At 40.3% G+C, this 17,137-nt stretch overlaps 1 protein-coding gene and 1 long non-coding RNA gene across 3 annotated transcripts in view; one reads left to right on the forward strand and one right to left on the reverse strand.

Annotated features, from left to right (window-relative positions):
• The window catches only part of LOC126162746 (uncharacterized), a 106,676-nt gene that overhangs the window by 63,839 nt on the left and 25,700 nt on the right, over nucleotides 1–17,137 (forward strand). The window lies entirely within an intron of this gene.
• Nucleotides 1–17,137, reverse strand: part of LOC126162744 (protein archease-like) — a 104,232-nt gene that overhangs the window by 15,773 nt on the left and 71,322 nt on the right. The gene's annotated exons all lie outside the window — the stretch shown is intronic.

The following is a 17,137-nucleotide window of genomic DNA, read 5'->3' on the forward strand; positions in this document are numbered from 1 at the left end:
TTCAGGTGAGCCATTTAAGACTGAGGCAGACATTCTCTGCTCCACCCTATATAGAGCACTGAGAGTATTGGCATGCATGCATTAGAGTCACGGTGACAGATTGACTACACTGTGTGGTGGCAGTGCCCTCACTGGTGGAAATGTGAAGATCAGCTGCCTTTGGCATTGCTGCTCACTGAAGCCACCAGAGTATTCTCGCATCTTCATCTGGAGCAAGTCTCTGAGATGACGAGATTCCACGCATTATTCAGGTGGTAGCTACTGTCACGGTTCATTAGATTTTCAACGATGCATATTTCAACTTATTCTTTTATAATGGAGTATCAAAAAGATGTTGCTGTGGCCAAAACTAATTTATTGTCTTACTCCATTGAATGTCCATTGGAGATCAAATGTTCTGCTGTTAGTCATGCTGGGTTGCAAAAGGCGAGTGCAACATTTATGTTCTGTGCAGTGTTCTTCCGCTGTGCGTGCTGTTTGCCTTATATAAGTTGTACCACACTGGCCAGGTATTTTGTAAACTCCTACCTTCTGCAATAACAAATTATCCTTCATTGGTCTCAGCAGGTCCAAAATCTTAGCAGAAAATCGCTAAGGATTCTTGCTATTTTATCAAAAATATTTCCAAGGAAGGGAAGAAAAGCTAGGGACTTTGCTGAGGCATCCTCCTATTTATCTATTTCCCAGTTCTTGGTTTTAACTGAAAATGCCCCGTTAATTTGACAGGCAGAGTATCCACTGTCTCCGCTTTCTTTCAATGTGCAAGCTCTTTAGGCAAACTCTGCGTACGACTCCGTATGGGCTCTGTGTACAAAGGTTTTAAGCACATTCGTGTTCTGGAATGGGTCATGGCAACTTTAAGAGTAAGTAAAAATCAGTGAGAGTGGGTTTACAATAAACAGAATGTCCCAGAAAGCCATCACTCTTCTGTCGAACTGAAACATCCAGGAATGGCAGACAACCTTCTCCAATTCCATTGTAAATCAAATGTTCTTATGAATGGAGTTGAAATGATGTAAAAACTCCATTAATTTATTTTCTCTGTGGTGACACACTGTGAAAGTGTCACCCAAGTATGAAACTTCCTGGCAGATTAAAACTGTGTGCCCGACCGAGACTCGAACTCGAGACCTTTGTCTTTCGCGGGCAAGTGCTCCACCATCTGAGCTACCGAAGCACGACTCATGCCCGATCTCACAGCTTTACTTGTGCCAGTATCTCGTCTCCTACCTTCCACTTGCCCGCGAAAGGCAAAGGTACCGAGTTCGAGTCTCGGTCGGGCACACAGTTTTAATCTGCCAGGAAGTTTCATATCAGCGCACACTGCGCTGCAGAGTGAAAATATCATTCAGGAAACATCCCCCAGGCTGTGGCTAAGCCATGTCTCCGCAGTATCCTTTCTTTCAGGAGTGCCAGTTCTGCAAGGTTCACAGAAGAGCTTCTGTAAAGTTTGGAAGGTAGGCAGAAGTAAAGCTGTGAGACCAGGCGTGAGTCGTGCTTCGGTAGCTCAGATGGTAGAGCACTTGCCCGCGAAAGGCAAAGGTCCCGAGTTTGAGTCTCGGTTGGGCACACAGTTTTAATCTGCCAGGAAGTTTCATATCAGCACACACTCCACTGCAGAGTGAAAATCTCATTCTGGTATCACCCAAGTACCTCCAAAAAACAGTTGGTTTAAGAAACACTAATTCAAGTGCTCTTTCCTCAAAATCCTAAATGAAAAAGTTGGCCAGCTGGGTGAACAAGGGGCTGCCCATGGTGGTGCCATCAATCTGTTTAAAATATTCTTTGTCGATCATAAAATAGGTTTATAAAAGAGAGTGCCACAACAAATTTTTAAGTTCTTTAACGAGATGTCACAACCGTGGCATAACACTAAAATTTACCAGCATGACATTTTATTAAGACTGCCACTGCATGGAAGATAACATGCAGTGGAAGACATGTACACTCTTGAATTATTCCTCATTACCTCCAGAGACCATCAAGCGGATAAGACAACATGGCAGCATTACCACCAAGACTCTATGGTCTTCCGTTACGACCCATAGCGAGTAATATTGATGGCCCCAGATATGATTTTGCAAAATATCTTGCTTTGTTGCTGAGTCAATTGGTTGGCAAATGTCCACATCATATACAGAACTCAGGAAATTTTATCAACAGACTGGGGGCCCTGCACCTAAGTAGTTCAGATCTTTTAGTGAGTTTTGATGTAGTATCTCTTTTTACAAAGGTACTTCTTGCCGATTCCTTGGCACTGATTGGTAAACAGTTTCAGGCAGGCATCACTGCTTTGTTTCGGCAAGTTCTTTACTCAACCTATTTTATGTTCAATAAAGAATATTTTGAACAGACTGATGGTGTCACCATGGGCAGCCCCTTGTTCCCCTTCGTGGTTAACTTTTTTATGGAAGATTTTGGGGAAAGAGCACTTGAATCAGTGGATGATACTTCCATAGTGTGGCACCACAGAGAAGATAAGTTAATGAAGTTTTTACATCATCTCAATTGCATTCATGAGAACATTCGATTTACAATGGAATTAGAGAAAGATGTTTGTCTCTCATTCTTGGATGTTTTGGTAAGATGGAAAAGTAATGGCTCTCTGGGACATTCTGTTTGTTGTAAGCCCACTCATACTGATGTGTCCTTCATGTTGCCATCACCATCCCAAACCATGAGTTTGCTTAAAACCATTGTACACAGAGCTCATACAGCATCGTATGCAGATAGTTTTCCTAAAGAGCTTGCAGATGTAAAGACAGCATTCAGAGACAATGGATACTGTACCTGGCAAATTAACAGGGCATTCTCAGCTAAAACCAAGAACCTGGAATGGATAAAGCGGAGAATGCATCGGCAAAGTCCCTAGCTTTTCTTCCCTTCCTGGGAAATATTTCTGACAAAATAGCAGGAATCCTTAGTAATTTTCAAGTGAAAGTAATTTTCTGCTCACTACCTAAGATTTTGGACCTGCTGGGATCCGTGGAGGATAATTTGTTATTGCAGAAGGTGGGAATTCACAGAATACCTGGCCAGTGTGGTACGGCCTATATAGGACAAACAACACGCACCATGGAAGAACACTGCACAGAATATAAATGTCGCACTCGTCTTTTGCAACCCAGCAAGTCTGCAATTGCTAAATATTGTATCGCCAACGGGCATTCAATGAAGTATAACAAAAACATTAATTTTAGCCACAGCAACATCTTTTTGAGACTCCATTATAAAAGAATCCATTGAAATATGCATCCCGGAAAATCTAATGAACCATGACAGCAGCTACCAGCTGGATAATGGATGGAATCCCCTCATCTCTGAGATTTATTGCAGATGAAGACGCCAGAATACTCCAAAGGCTGCCGCGAGTGGCAACACTAAAGACAGCTGATTTTTGCAGTTCCATCAGCGAGGACTGCTGCTGGGCGGTGTGGTCCATCTGTCACCGTGTCTCTGATGCATGCACAATACTCTCAGCGAGCCATATAGGACAGAGGGGAGAACGCTTTCATCAGTCTTCAATGGCTCACCTGAATAGGACTGGCAGGTGTTCAGCTGAAATATCATGGAGGGACATTTACAATGAACAGCTGTAATTCCAAAAGCTCTTCAAACATTTAGTTCACTAGCAAAATTTTAAGTTTCAATTCAGATCTGTTGTGTTCTCTAAGTGTTCTGCCAATAAAACACAGTCCTTGTTTCATCTTCCCCACAACATTATCTATGTGATAGTTCCAATTTAAGTTGTTTGTGATTGTAATCCCTAAGTGACAGCCTTTAGATTTGTGTAATTTTATCACGGAACCAAAAGTTGGATGACTTCATACTTTTCATTATTCAAAGAAAACTGCCACTTTTCACACTGTTACAGATATATTACCTAAATCATTTTGCAATTGCTTTTGATCTTCTGATGACTTTACTAGATGGTAAATAAACACACTCATTTACAAACAATCTAAAAGGACTGCTGATATCATCATTTGTATAGATTAGGAATAGCAGAGGGCCTATAACACTTCCTTGTGGAATGCCAGATATCACTTCTGTTTTACATCATGACTTGCCATCAACTATTACAAACTGTCACCTCTCCGATAGGAAACTGAATCCAGTTGCATAACTGAGATCATATTGTCGCAGAAGAAGCTGAGTAGCACAGTCACCATGGTGTAATGGTTATGATACTAGACTTGCATGGAGGGTTGCAAGTTCAAAACTCACCTGAACTGTAAAATCTTAATTATTACATTTGGTTCGAATACATTCTAGAAGCATCCACAAATGTCAAGAATTATAGTTACTGGAATGTTCTGTAACTGTATATATACAGTATGTGTTCTGGCCAGAGGCAGTTCACTCCTCGCTCTTGTATGGGCAAGTGCTGAATAAACCTTCGTTAAGTGAAGTTAGAGTTCATCATTCATCTAATTACACCTTCTTCTAGGTGACATTATTCTGGTGGAGGCACTGGATATTGGAACTTGTGATAGCGCACATTATCGACGACACAGGGGCTCCCATCAGGCCATGACAGAGCCGCCATTTATGTGGCGAGAAATCAGAGTTCAAGCCATATTCAATAGATCGCAATCTAACGGAGACAGAGGAAGTAGAGGATGTTACAATGACACCAACTGTGTGCCACCACATGAGACATCCTTCCGGGTTCTCTGGTGACGTGGTGAAGATCCAAACAAGAGGCTGAAGGTATATGAGCGTATAGTCAAATTTAACAAATGGGCTGACACCCTGTGCCTGGCTAACGTATTTTTCTACTTGGAGGGCACTGCCAAGCAATGGTATGAGAACAACAGGGAGAAGTTCACAAGCTGGGAGTATTCCAGGCAGAACTGCGCAAGTATTTCATCGACACACAATGACAGAAGTGCAAGGCTGCAGATAAATTAAAGTGCAGGGCACAGTGTCCAGGAGAAACTACAGCATCTGAAGTCTTGGAGCTGTGTAAAATAGTGGATCCTAGAATGAAGGAGGAAGATAAGCACATCTCATGAAGTGTGTTGCTGAGGACATGCATCAAGCCCTACACCTGAAGGAGGTTTTGACAGCAGATGACTTCATAAAATGATGCCAGTATATCGAGACAATGCACCAAAAAATAATTACAAGCAAGAAATTTGAATGGCTTCCAATCATCATATCAATGCCTGTGATGGAGGAAGCAACTGATTTCACAAGTGTTCTTCGTCAGATAGTGAGAGAGAGCTCAGAAGGCACTTTGATTGCACAGTGAGCAAAAAACTGAGACACTTCAAGAGGTCATAAGGGAGGAAGTGGAACAGATATTGTACCCAATCTCTTGTCTTTCATTTCCCTTTAAAATGGCGAAAAAGTCGAGACCAAGGCGAAGTTGCGTTCCCACAATACTGCATGGGGGAACTGTTTGGGCACCAAGGAAGACTGACGTCTGGAGGACCCAGGATAACCAACCAGTATGTTTCCATTGTGATACGCTATTTGTCGAGAAAGACAGCGGATATTTGATGGCGCCCGCACCAGAAGACAGCAGACCGATCTTAGCCGATGCCAACTCCTGGACGATGAAGATGAACAACAAGATGTGTGTGTGCAGGACAACGTGGGTCTCCCATCACCATTTAGAAGCTCCAGCCGATTGCCTCGTCGCCGCAACCTGGAAAACTAAAGGGTTTGACCTTCCTTGGAGGTGAGGCCGCTGAAGATGAAAATCCTCCGCCATCGATCACTACAAAAATGATAGGAAACTACGTCAATATCCTCATGGATGGCTGACCAGCCCAAGCTCTTGTGGACTCTGGAGCATCATATTCAGTCATTTCAGAGAAGTACCATCATCAGTTGCAGAAAACCGTATTCATAGACAACAATACATCTCTGCTGAAGGTGGCTAGTGGGAAATCTGTAAAACCTACAGGAAGATGTGTCATTCGTGTGGGTATAAGTGGCCATACGCAGCCCTTAGAATTCATCATCTTACAAGAGTGTAGTCATGACGTCATTCTTGGATGGGACTTTCGAAAGCTCCTCAGGCAGTTATAGATTGTGGTTTCTCGAAGATTATGCTAGACAAGATGAGATACTGTGGACAGGAAGATGTGCTTCTGAGTGTGTGGAGACTGTGTATGTTGGATGAAGTGATCATTCTGCATTCAGCGCTAGAAAGGTAACTGTCATGTGTCATGCATCAAGCCACGGATATTGCAGTGGAATGTAAGAGAGGCATACCACTGAAGAATAACTTGGTCATCCCAGCCTGTGTCGTCTCGTTTAAAAACAGATTCGGTGAATTGTGGATAGTTAACTGTTACCGAGAACTGCAGACACTTCCAAGATGCATCTTCCAAGATGCATGTGCATAGTAAATGCTGAGTCGTTAATAGCCGAACAGCTGAGTGTCATAGAAACCTCCCATGCCGAGTCTGTGGGCGAAATTGGCGCTACCACTACAAGACAAGATCTTCTAGCTCGACTATCACCGGATCTCACTAAGAAACAACAGAAGAAGCTACTTGTCATTCTTCAAGAGTTCTCTGACTACTTCAATCCACAGGTGAAGAACAAATTAGACAAATAGACAGTGAAGCACCAGATTAGCACTGAAGACCATCAACCAATAAGCCAGAGAGCATACCATATGTCAGCAATGGAACGTCGAATAATTCGCGACGAGGTAGAGAAAATGATGAAGAATGACATCATTCAGCCTTCGCAGAGCCCATGGTTGTTACCAGTGGTTCTCATCAGGAAGAACAATGGCAGTTGGCACTTTTGTGTTGATTACAGGAAGCTTAATAAGATAACTAAAAAGGACGTTTACCCCCTTCCATGAATTGACGACACACTAGATTGTCTGAAGGGGGCTAGGTTTCTCTCAACCATGGACATGTACTCGGGTCACTGGCAAATCGAAGTAGATGAGGCTGATCGTGAGAAAACTGCATTCATCACCTCTGAGGGCCTGTATGAGTTTAAGGTAATGTCGTTTAGTTTGTGTAATGCACCAGCAACTTTTGAACGGATGATGGATAATCTTCTAAGTCACCTGAAGTGGATGATGTGTGTGTTATTTAGATGACATTATAGTGTTCTCAGAGACATTTGATAAACATGTAAAAAGACTGAGGGCTATACTTAAGTGTCTCCAACAAGGCGGACTGAGATTTAATCTAAGAAAGTCTCTTTGGAGCAAAAGAAATCAAAATACGTGGACACCTTGTGTCAAACGAAGGTGTAGGGCCAGACCCAGAAAAGGTGAGATCTGTAACAGAATTTCCTATTCCTAAAAGTATTAGAGATGTGAGAAGCTTCCTCGGATTATGTTCTTATTACTGTCGTTTTATCAAAGACTTGTGTCAAAGCCGGGCCACTCCAAGAGTTGTTAAAAGCCAATGCTAAATTTATCTGGGATGGTGCTCAACAAGATTCTTGCGATGTGCTGCGTAAAGCTCTGATGACTGACCCTGTACTTGGTCTGTATGATGAGAGAGCACATATAGAACATTCCAGTACAATGATTCTTGACATTTGTGGATACTTCTAGAATGTACCGAACTGAATATAGAAATTAAAGTTTTACAGTTCAGATGAGTTTTGAACTCACGACCCTCCATGCAACAGTCTAGTATCATAACCATTACACCACAGTGACTGTGCTACTCAGCTTCTTCTGCGACACTGCTCCCTCCTTAAGAGAACAACTTCTTGGTGTTACATCCTCCTAGTCCGGGAACGAGTCCTCAGTTCTGCATACTCTGACTCCCAATGACTGGTGTTCACCCTGGCAGTGATCAACTGCTATCAATACTACTTACTGTGAATTTAAGCTGAATATGCTCTATGGTTATATTGTTAGTTTCGAAGGAATGGAGACTCTTTTAGGAAGATGTCAAACACATTTTTATCAGCCTTTAAAAAAAAGAAAAAAAAGGAAGAAGCTTGTAAGATTGAGTAACTATCAATATTCAAAAATTTGTAATCACAGAATTATTTTTTGCAGTAAATGTAAGGACTCTAAATGGAGGAGTGACAAATAAATGAAATATTAATGCAATTGTATTTTGTGTTCATTTTCATACAATATATCCCGAGGAAATAAGCAAAGCCAAAGATGACATGTTCTTAGAGTAATTCAAAGAACTATTCAATCTTTTGTGATGCCAGAAGTCTGAATTTAATCAGACAGACTACAGCTGCAGATTTAAAGAGCTGCACAAAATGGAAATCAAAGGACTAATAATATTGTTACTCACTGTACTTTTTGTTTAAAGTTAAAGCAAAATGTTAGTTATGCAGAAAGTAGTATCCAAGAGCACACTTTAGAATACCACCTTTTTGGCAGTCGTATTGGAGTGTACAGGTGTCTGGCAAGGGCAGAATTGAAACATCTTTGATACATTTTAGGAATTGTATGATATGCAGCAGTCTTTGTTTTATTTTTTATTACTAATAACTCACCCTGGCTTCACACAGATGGCACTACGTATCTACAACTGGACATATTGTTTTTAATGTGAATGATATACACGAGCCTTCCTCGTGAATCAGTCTATCTATTGAAATTCATATCAAAATTCTTTCTGTAGTTCCTGAGCATACTGGGAAAAAAAAAAAAAAAAAAAAAAAAAAAAAAAAAAAAAAAAAAAAAAAAAAAAACGTTGTGGGGACTTAAATTTATAGTATGTCTAGATCCTGGTTAGCTTCACTACTATCTGGACTTGCGGCGGCTGTTACTTTGCGGCACTTTTCCTGCCTAATACTGCCTCCTCTCATGCTGACCAGCTTTCAGCTCTCATTACTACCACAAGACGACTCTCCAAATGCCAATTATATATAGATCAGATAGAAACACATATTCACACTCATTACTTGGTAGTAATAAATTTTATATATATAGATCTTCCTCATTGATCAATCTGCCAGTGAAAACATATCAAAATCCCTACAGTAGTTCATGAGATTACCCCAAACACACAAATAAAAATCACAGTGGTACTGTTTCGTAATATAGAAGATTAAAACCAATCTGTGAACTATCTTCACAGCATAAAAATCATTGTTAAGTCATAGTACTTCACCTTGATTATGTATTGTCTGTTGGATATTCCTCTTTTTTAAGTTGTGGTGAGATACAAATCTGTAATAATAACCTTGCCATGTCTATGATCGATGTAACAGTAATATTTGACTTTTTTATACTGTGAAGACTGCTGATAACAAACCGGTTATAATACTAAAATGCTCACAGCTGTATGCCATGCTCTTCTTCAACCAGGCACCATTTGTTCCTTATTAAGGCTTAGCATAATCTGGGACAATTCTGTTCTATTTAGTGAGAACAATATTTTCATAAACGTAAAATATATGAAATAGAAATAGGTAATTTTGAATTATGTAACTTACTTTATGAGCTGTGTTCAAGTTCAAGACATATTACAAATCCGTGCCAGACCAGGACTAAAGCTGTAAGGGTGGATTGTGAAACATGCCTAGATAGCTCAGTTGATAACACATTATCCGGGAACATACAGGTTCGAGTCCTAGTCCAACACACCTTTTATCCACCAGGAAGTTTCAAAGTGCAATCGATTTCTAGATTATGTAGTCTCACCAGTTACCAAACATGCCTCAGGAGCTGAGTGACTAAAATACCAAGAAAGTTGTTCCAGAACAGGTCAACACCATAGAGAAATCAATCAAAGGGTGAAACTTAGCATTCTGCACATCATCTACCCACAAAGCAGGAAGTCCAATGACTGATTGTGATACTTGTGGAGCTAAATTTTTGTGGGACATCTGAAATATTATCATGGAATATATAGCCCTGAATTCTCTATTTTACATTAATTTACAATCAAAACATAATGTCTGATATAGCTGTGTGGAGAAACTGACATTGTACTGCAATAATATTTAAGGTGTTTTCACTAGTCTTAAGTGTTTAGCTGTAAACTACAATACTGATATGTAATTCATATAAAAATGGGCATGTCTGAAATTTATACTACAGCATTCATCCGTTATCAAATGGCTGGTAGCAGGCAATGTATTGTAAATCTGAGTCTACATATGTAAACTGATATCAGCCCACCAGATATTAGGCTGAATTACATACTGTGGTATTCAGTATGGAACAATTAATTTAGGTTAAGGATTCTTGCTAAGAGATTCACATTTTCCTACACAACAGGGATTTAACTAGGCTTAGGAAGCAGTGGAGATGTTGTCCTACCTTACTTTACCTTACCTTACCTAACCTCCGCCCCCCCCCCCCCCTCACCTTCCCCTTCCCTTATCATACCAAGTGACCCAAAGCAGTCAAAATAATAAAATCAAAAACTAAGAAAAACAAAGTCAAAACTGAAGAAAATATGACCTGCATCAATCTATATTTTCAAATTTTCTTAGAATGCTGACAAACAGCTGAGCTCCAGATCCAGTCCTTTGATAACACAAATTAAATGAATTTTAGTCTATTCAGACAGTAGCACTAACTCAAAGACAGCCGACTGGTATACAATGGGCAGTTTATTTCCGCTAACACACTTCTGCAGGAGAACCTAAGCACTTCACTTCATGGACAGTGAATAATAGACACACGCAGCTGATTTCCACAAGTGCATTGTGGTGCCACAAAGTATGTTTTGCAGAGTAGACTGTGGAAATCACTGACTTTCTAATGCTCTTCAATTTAATTACCTGTATTATTTATTAACAGGCAAAGCTCACTCCACTGTGGGATGACAAAATACTGTGTGTGTGTGTGTGTGTGTGTGTGTGTGTGTGTGTGTAAAGGGGGGCGGGGGGGGGGTTACATGCAGCAGTCTTCAGATGAAATGCTGCTTCAAGAAATAGGATAAACTTAATCTTTTTCTTCTTCTTTTGCTACGCCTTTGTCCTGCATCATGCGCAGGGTCGGCAGTGTTAAGTACGGATTTGGCATGGGTAATTTAAAGGGGTGGCCGGATGCCCTTTCTGCCACCACCCCATACCCCCCGGGACGGAATTAGTGTACCCCGCTGTCTGCGTCTAGTGTATATCATGAAATAGTGCGAATGTGCGGCAAATGTCTGTGAGTCATGTAACTGAGGCGGAACATGGGGACCAGCCCAGTATGCACCTAGTGGGATGTGGAAAACCACTTAAAAACTACATCCAAGCTGCCCGGCACACCGGCCCTCATCATTAATCTGCAGGATGGATTCGATTCTTGGGCGGTGCGCCTACTCGAGTCCAGGAAGCAGTGTATTAGCGCACTCGGCTAACCTGGCGGGTAAATAGGATAAGCTTAATAATAGTACTAAAATGTTTTGCCATGCCTGTTGACAACTAGTATAACAAAACTACAGCTAAGAGACAGCCATTGAACAGGTAAAATGTGCTCCCTAACAACTTATTGAGGACACACAATTCCTAACGAAATTTTGAAACCTGCAATAAACTTTACTTGTCACTGCTTAAGATAGAGGGCATGTCTTCAGTCAAACCATTTAATGTCCTCTTGTTAGCATGCTATTAACATCCAGTAAAATTATGGTTAACAGTCATTTTGATGTCAAATGTTTTGCACTCTGCAGGATCTCCATGAGGCAGGAGGATGCTATGGGTTGGAGGCAGTGCCCTATACAGAAACAAGCTAAAATATCTTTGTCTGGATGACTGGGTGGAAGTACACAAAATCTGGTGCTTGGTTTAATTACCTAAAGTGTGCTTTTTCTCTTTCCCAGCCATGTTCTTTCCCTCATGCACTGGTGTGCTGGATTTTCATCACATGCCCTTATGGCTGTTACATCTGTACTCTTGGTACCACAACTTCAACCCCCCCCCCCTTTTTTTTTTTTTTTTTTTGCATACCCACTTGCAGCAATAACTGGCTGAAGTCTTTGGATATCAAACTGTGATGGAAAATTATTATCTCAATCTCTTTCAGCTGGTATCAGTTTACTATGTGTACTTGTAAACTACATAAATAAAATTGCAATTAGGTAGAGAAAACAGGGTACTGTAGCTGTTCTGAACAAGGTAATCAGCTCTTCTGATCCAGCCCCATCGAGATTGCATATACATCTTGGCATCAAAGAAAGTGAAAACTGATGTTAGGCGAATCCTTAATATGCTGTCTGGGAAAACAATTGAACAGTCAGCGAAGTCCCCCTGCTTGAAGTCATCTGTACAAATTGGTACATCATTACAGGACTCATTTAAAATACAAAGGGACAACAGCCGATACATAAAATCAGCCACATTCAACTTGTTGAACACAAGTCATTTAAAACTTGTGCTGCTCAGTCAAGTTGGCCGCTTACTCCAACACTCTGGGAGAACACTGATACCTGGATATGTTGTTCTCTGCTGTTTCCTAATGTCACTGCAGCTTATGAGCAGTTCAGTAATAGTGACTACAGTGGAGAATGAACAATGATTGTGGATGCTGAAGACACTTTAGCCAATTTATTTTTTATGGAATGATGGAATGTTATCTTGTCATGAGCTCCCAGCAAATATTAATTGGTTTCCCAATAGCTTTGGCACAAAGGCTGTCTATGCCCACATTGTACACAATGTCTAACATTATTGGATACAAAGCTTAGGCTGAACCACAAATCTTACACCCTTGGTTGAGACGGGACCAGATAAAAGCCTTATAAAAATATTGTAGGCAGGACCTCTCTGTGTCCCTCGCCTTTATACCAAAAGTCTTAAAATTTTTAAGCTTCTCAAGTATTCTTTCTTTAAGAGTCTACAGCTTTGTTAGCCATAGATCAAAAATATGAGACACAGGGACCTAACTAACTGACTAGAATGGAGACTGATGCCATTAAAATGCAGTTCTGGTTCATTAAAACTGCAAGACTATTGTTAAAATGAACACACACTGTCATCAGTTGTAAAGTTACAGAGCTGCCTATTGTCTGCCTCTTAAGCATCAACTATAATTGACAAGTTGTGTATGTAAGGATAACTGACAGGTTGTGTATGTAAGGCTAAAGACGGAGCAATAAAGCATAAAACTGTCTACATTTAACTCTTCATGGTGCTAGTTATGCTGTCTAAGGCAATAACAAAGACTGAGGCAATCAAAATGAGACATGATTCTCTTATTGGAAATTGCTGAATAGCAGGTCCCCTGTAGTTAATAGTGTTACCCCTCTGTAAAGTGGGATTTCAGTAAAACTGGTAACCTATGAAAACTCCAGTTGTGAAACTGGAAATTTTATCTTCTCTTCATTGCCATACAATTGTTCAGAGTCTAAGAATGTCCATAAAATGTTCTGCTATCTACATCTAGGTAGGAAACCTTCCTGTGTAGAGACTTCGAGTAGCATCATTTTATCTAGGATTGAATGATACTTCCTGAATCCACAATGGAAGAGTTGCTTCTACGACTACACTCATTAGGTTTCTGTTCACTATTCACTCAAAGTTCTTTTCTAAGCAACGACTGTATCTACTTATGGGCACTATCTTTCCTTTGTTTTAACCTCATACCGTACTCAACAGCATCTGGTTCTTGGAGGCTGTACCCTTAGCACCAGACTAAGTGTTTTCTCTCACAGAGATAAGCAGCTATATTCTTCTTGGTTGTCTGCTCCAAATGCACCTTTATCTGCATTTACTATATGACCTAAGAATGTGCATATTTGTTGCTATCAGATGTTATATTAACCACTGTCTGTACTATGACAAGTTAAACAAAAAAATAATTACATGTGAAATACACAGGGTGTTTGTTTTAACTTGAGACAAATATCTCAAAAATTAAAAACGTTCTGGGTGAAAAGTTTATGTTATTAAAGGAGACTTTTGTCTGTGCTACAGCTGACCACCTCCTAATCACCGTTACTGCAAGGGCGGGGGAGGTGGGGTGGGGGCTCAATTTTGTATTTTCAAATGGGAACCCCCACTTCTTTTATTGCATATTTGGATTTTAGGCCAAAAAATACATACAGTTTACTCAAACCATTGTTTCCTATTTGTGGTAAATGGCACTGTAATTGATAAATATCAAGTGTGCCTGTTCCTGAAATTAAGAACTGACACACATGGTGCTACAGTTAACATTTTATGTTCAAACATTACCTGAGGGTTGCAAATGAGACTGCCAGAGGCCAATGTGTAGCCATATTATTTGTACTGTACAGAGTTCATTGTGGTGTGACCCCGAACCACGAGAATGCTTTATTTTGGAAGCCACTCTCAAACCCCGCCATCAGGGTGACTGATTTCAGTATGTGTTTCCATCCAACTGCAGTGACTCTCGCTGGGTGCCATGGGGCTACTGGCAGAAAACAAACCACAACCATTGTAATAAGGTAAAATGTCCATGAAGTGATAGTGAGAGACGCACCTGCTATGGATACTCTCAGAAATCAAGCACCCCAATGGTGAGAGGCAAGGGGACTCACTGATATCAGGCATTTCCATGTGAACAGAGAACTATTACATCCACATCATCATTCCTAGATCACACTAAACGTGGTTTCTAGCCAGATGACCCAGCTGTTTAGTGCCCTCCACCATAAAATCATCATCATCTAACCAGACTGTAGTGTACAATCAAACTTGCAGCACTAAAGTAAATTTCAAACATAAATATCAACCATTACAGCATGAAGGTTTACATCTACAATGTAAAGGAAATATGGAATCAAATCAATCAGTTATTAATAGCAAAAACGTGCACACCTGATATTTGTCAATTACAGTGCCCTGAACATAATACAATAAAACACTGGTTTGAGTAAACCATACATATTTTTTGGCCTAGTATCCAAATATGCAATAAAAATTGGTTGGGGGTGGGGTTTGCTCATTTGAAAATACACAGCTGGCCCTGCCCCTGTAGGAGGAGTTGTTAGGAGGTTTCCAGTTGTAACAGACAGATGTCCCCTTTACTAACATTAACTTTTCACCTAGAACTTTTTTCGTATGATGTGTCCTCTTGAGACATTTAGTTCTCTCAAGTTAAAACAAACAACCTTTAGGTGTAAACCAACCTATACCAGCAGTCCTTCCGATCAACTCCCATATCCTTGGAGCTGGATTGAAAAACGTAATTCACAAATTCTTACCATGGTGTATTGTTAGGTCCTCTCCTGATGGTCCGATCTTTATTTTTGCAGTGCAGCCTGCCTATCTTTGACTGCATAGCAACATTCATCATTCTACCATTGAGCAGCCTAATTCTTTGGGTGTTCGGTGATCTCTGGTATGAATGGGTGGCATCATGGATCACACTTATAATATACACCACCCTGTCCTGGACACTGTATGTTCAAATCTAGCTACACACCAGTCAATTTCTTTTAGTCAACATCGATTTCAGTAGATCCCTGTTGGGGTCTCTATGGTCTGCAAGTTATATCCACATTGGGGCATAGTTGCTCAAGTGGAGATCCGTGGGGGCAGATAAACAGACAGAAAAGTCAACAGCTGAGGACATTCCTTCAGTTGAGATGAAATGTGCCACTTTATCTACGTGACTCTAAATGGGCTTTTGGTTCCTCCTTGGAGACTGAGGTCCATAATATTACCTTTGCTTGTTAAATAGTAACAGTTCTCACTGGTTCACTAATTTTAGTCCAGTTCTTTTCTTAATAAACTGGAGATGCAGGTATTTGTGTGGACAAGGCCATTTGGTTTTGAAAAACTTGAGGGTTCAGAAAACATTTTCCTTTGCAGGTAAGTTGCAGTTACAGATACAGGTACTTGTGCTCGACTAACATTTGGGTTACTTTTAACAACCTTGAATGTGATGAACTCTGGAGGGTGCAGTGTCTTAGAGGAACTCTTAACCTCACATGTGGCATTCTACTAGTTGCCTTAAGTGTCTCATTTCTCTTTACAGCACAAACACTAATCACTGCTCCACATGGGGTTACAATTTAACCATGTATATATTTTGGTCATTTTCGCAATTGAAATGCTTCCTTTTCATCATCAACCACACATTAATTCGTCATTAGAACCAAGAGTTGCATGTCGAAATTTGTAAATTTAAAACCCCTCATAGGGTTCAGTACCTAGGGTCTAATTCTGAGGCAGATAAACCCAGCTGTGATATACACAGGTATATGGGAGAGTGAAATATTAAAATAAACATTGCATTTGTTTCTAAAGTGCGCGTCATTTATGTTGGCGGCCGAGTTTAGGTTCGTTCTGCGCATCTGGACGTCAAAAAATACAGTCAGCCAATGAACACAGAACGACGTTGCCAGGTCTCGACTGCAGAGCAGAGCACGGACGAGTGTCTTCAGTTTTAGAAACGTTCAGTCATAAATAAAGTAATAGAACAAAAGCAATGTCTTGATAGCAGACTGTTTTTTGAAAGTTTGGAAAAACCATTCTTTATACCAATTGCTTCATTTTCTATTAATTAATTAAACCAAACAAGCAATAAGACTCTTAATTCAGGCGATAGCAAGGAAAGGTGTTTGTATCAATTTCACGAACTGCTTTTTCGCAATAAAGAACAGCGGTAATTGTTTATTTCCTATTGTACTTTGACAAAGTGCGAGCAATTGATAGGCATATCAACAGTGTTTGTCAGAATTTTGCGTGACCTGTTAGAGTCCTTATGGAGAAACATTGCAGGACGAGCTGCGCTAGCGTAATGGTTAAGGCGTTGGGTTAGTAAGTGAAAGGTATAGAGTTCAAACCTTGTGCGATGCTAAATATTTTCTTTATTTAAAAACAATGTCGAAGTGTCTTACTTCACGAATTTTATTTGTTTGAATGCAATTTTTTTAAATTTCTAGTGCTTTGTCTCTTCATTAACCCTTTCGCTGCAATTTTTTGAAATTTCTAGTGCTTTGTCTCTTCATTAACCCTTTCGCTGCTGCAGTCATGTGCTCCCCGCATTCCGCGCTGTGCGCGATTTTGTCAACACCGCACTGCTCGCCTGTGCAGACACATGGTGTTTCCACTGCTTTGACACACTTATCATTCGATTTCACAATAACTATTTGGCCCAAAAATTAGATTTTTACACATCTTCTTGACTGATATCTTCCCCCCATAAATGACTTAATTTTGTTTCGATGTTCAGCCCAGTTATTGTCCAGCATTAAATGTAGTAAACCATTGCACGAAATTTTGAAGAGTTTGCAGAGGTAAAAGTCCATAGCGTATACTTTCC

This window comes from Schistocerca cancellata, chromosome 2, assembly GCF_023864275.1.
Source record: "Schistocerca cancellata isolate TAMUIC-IGC-003103 chromosome 2, iqSchCanc2.1, whole genome shotgun sequence".
Taxonomy (NCBI): Eukaryota; Metazoa; Arthropoda; class Insecta; order Orthoptera; family Acrididae; genus Schistocerca; species Schistocerca cancellata.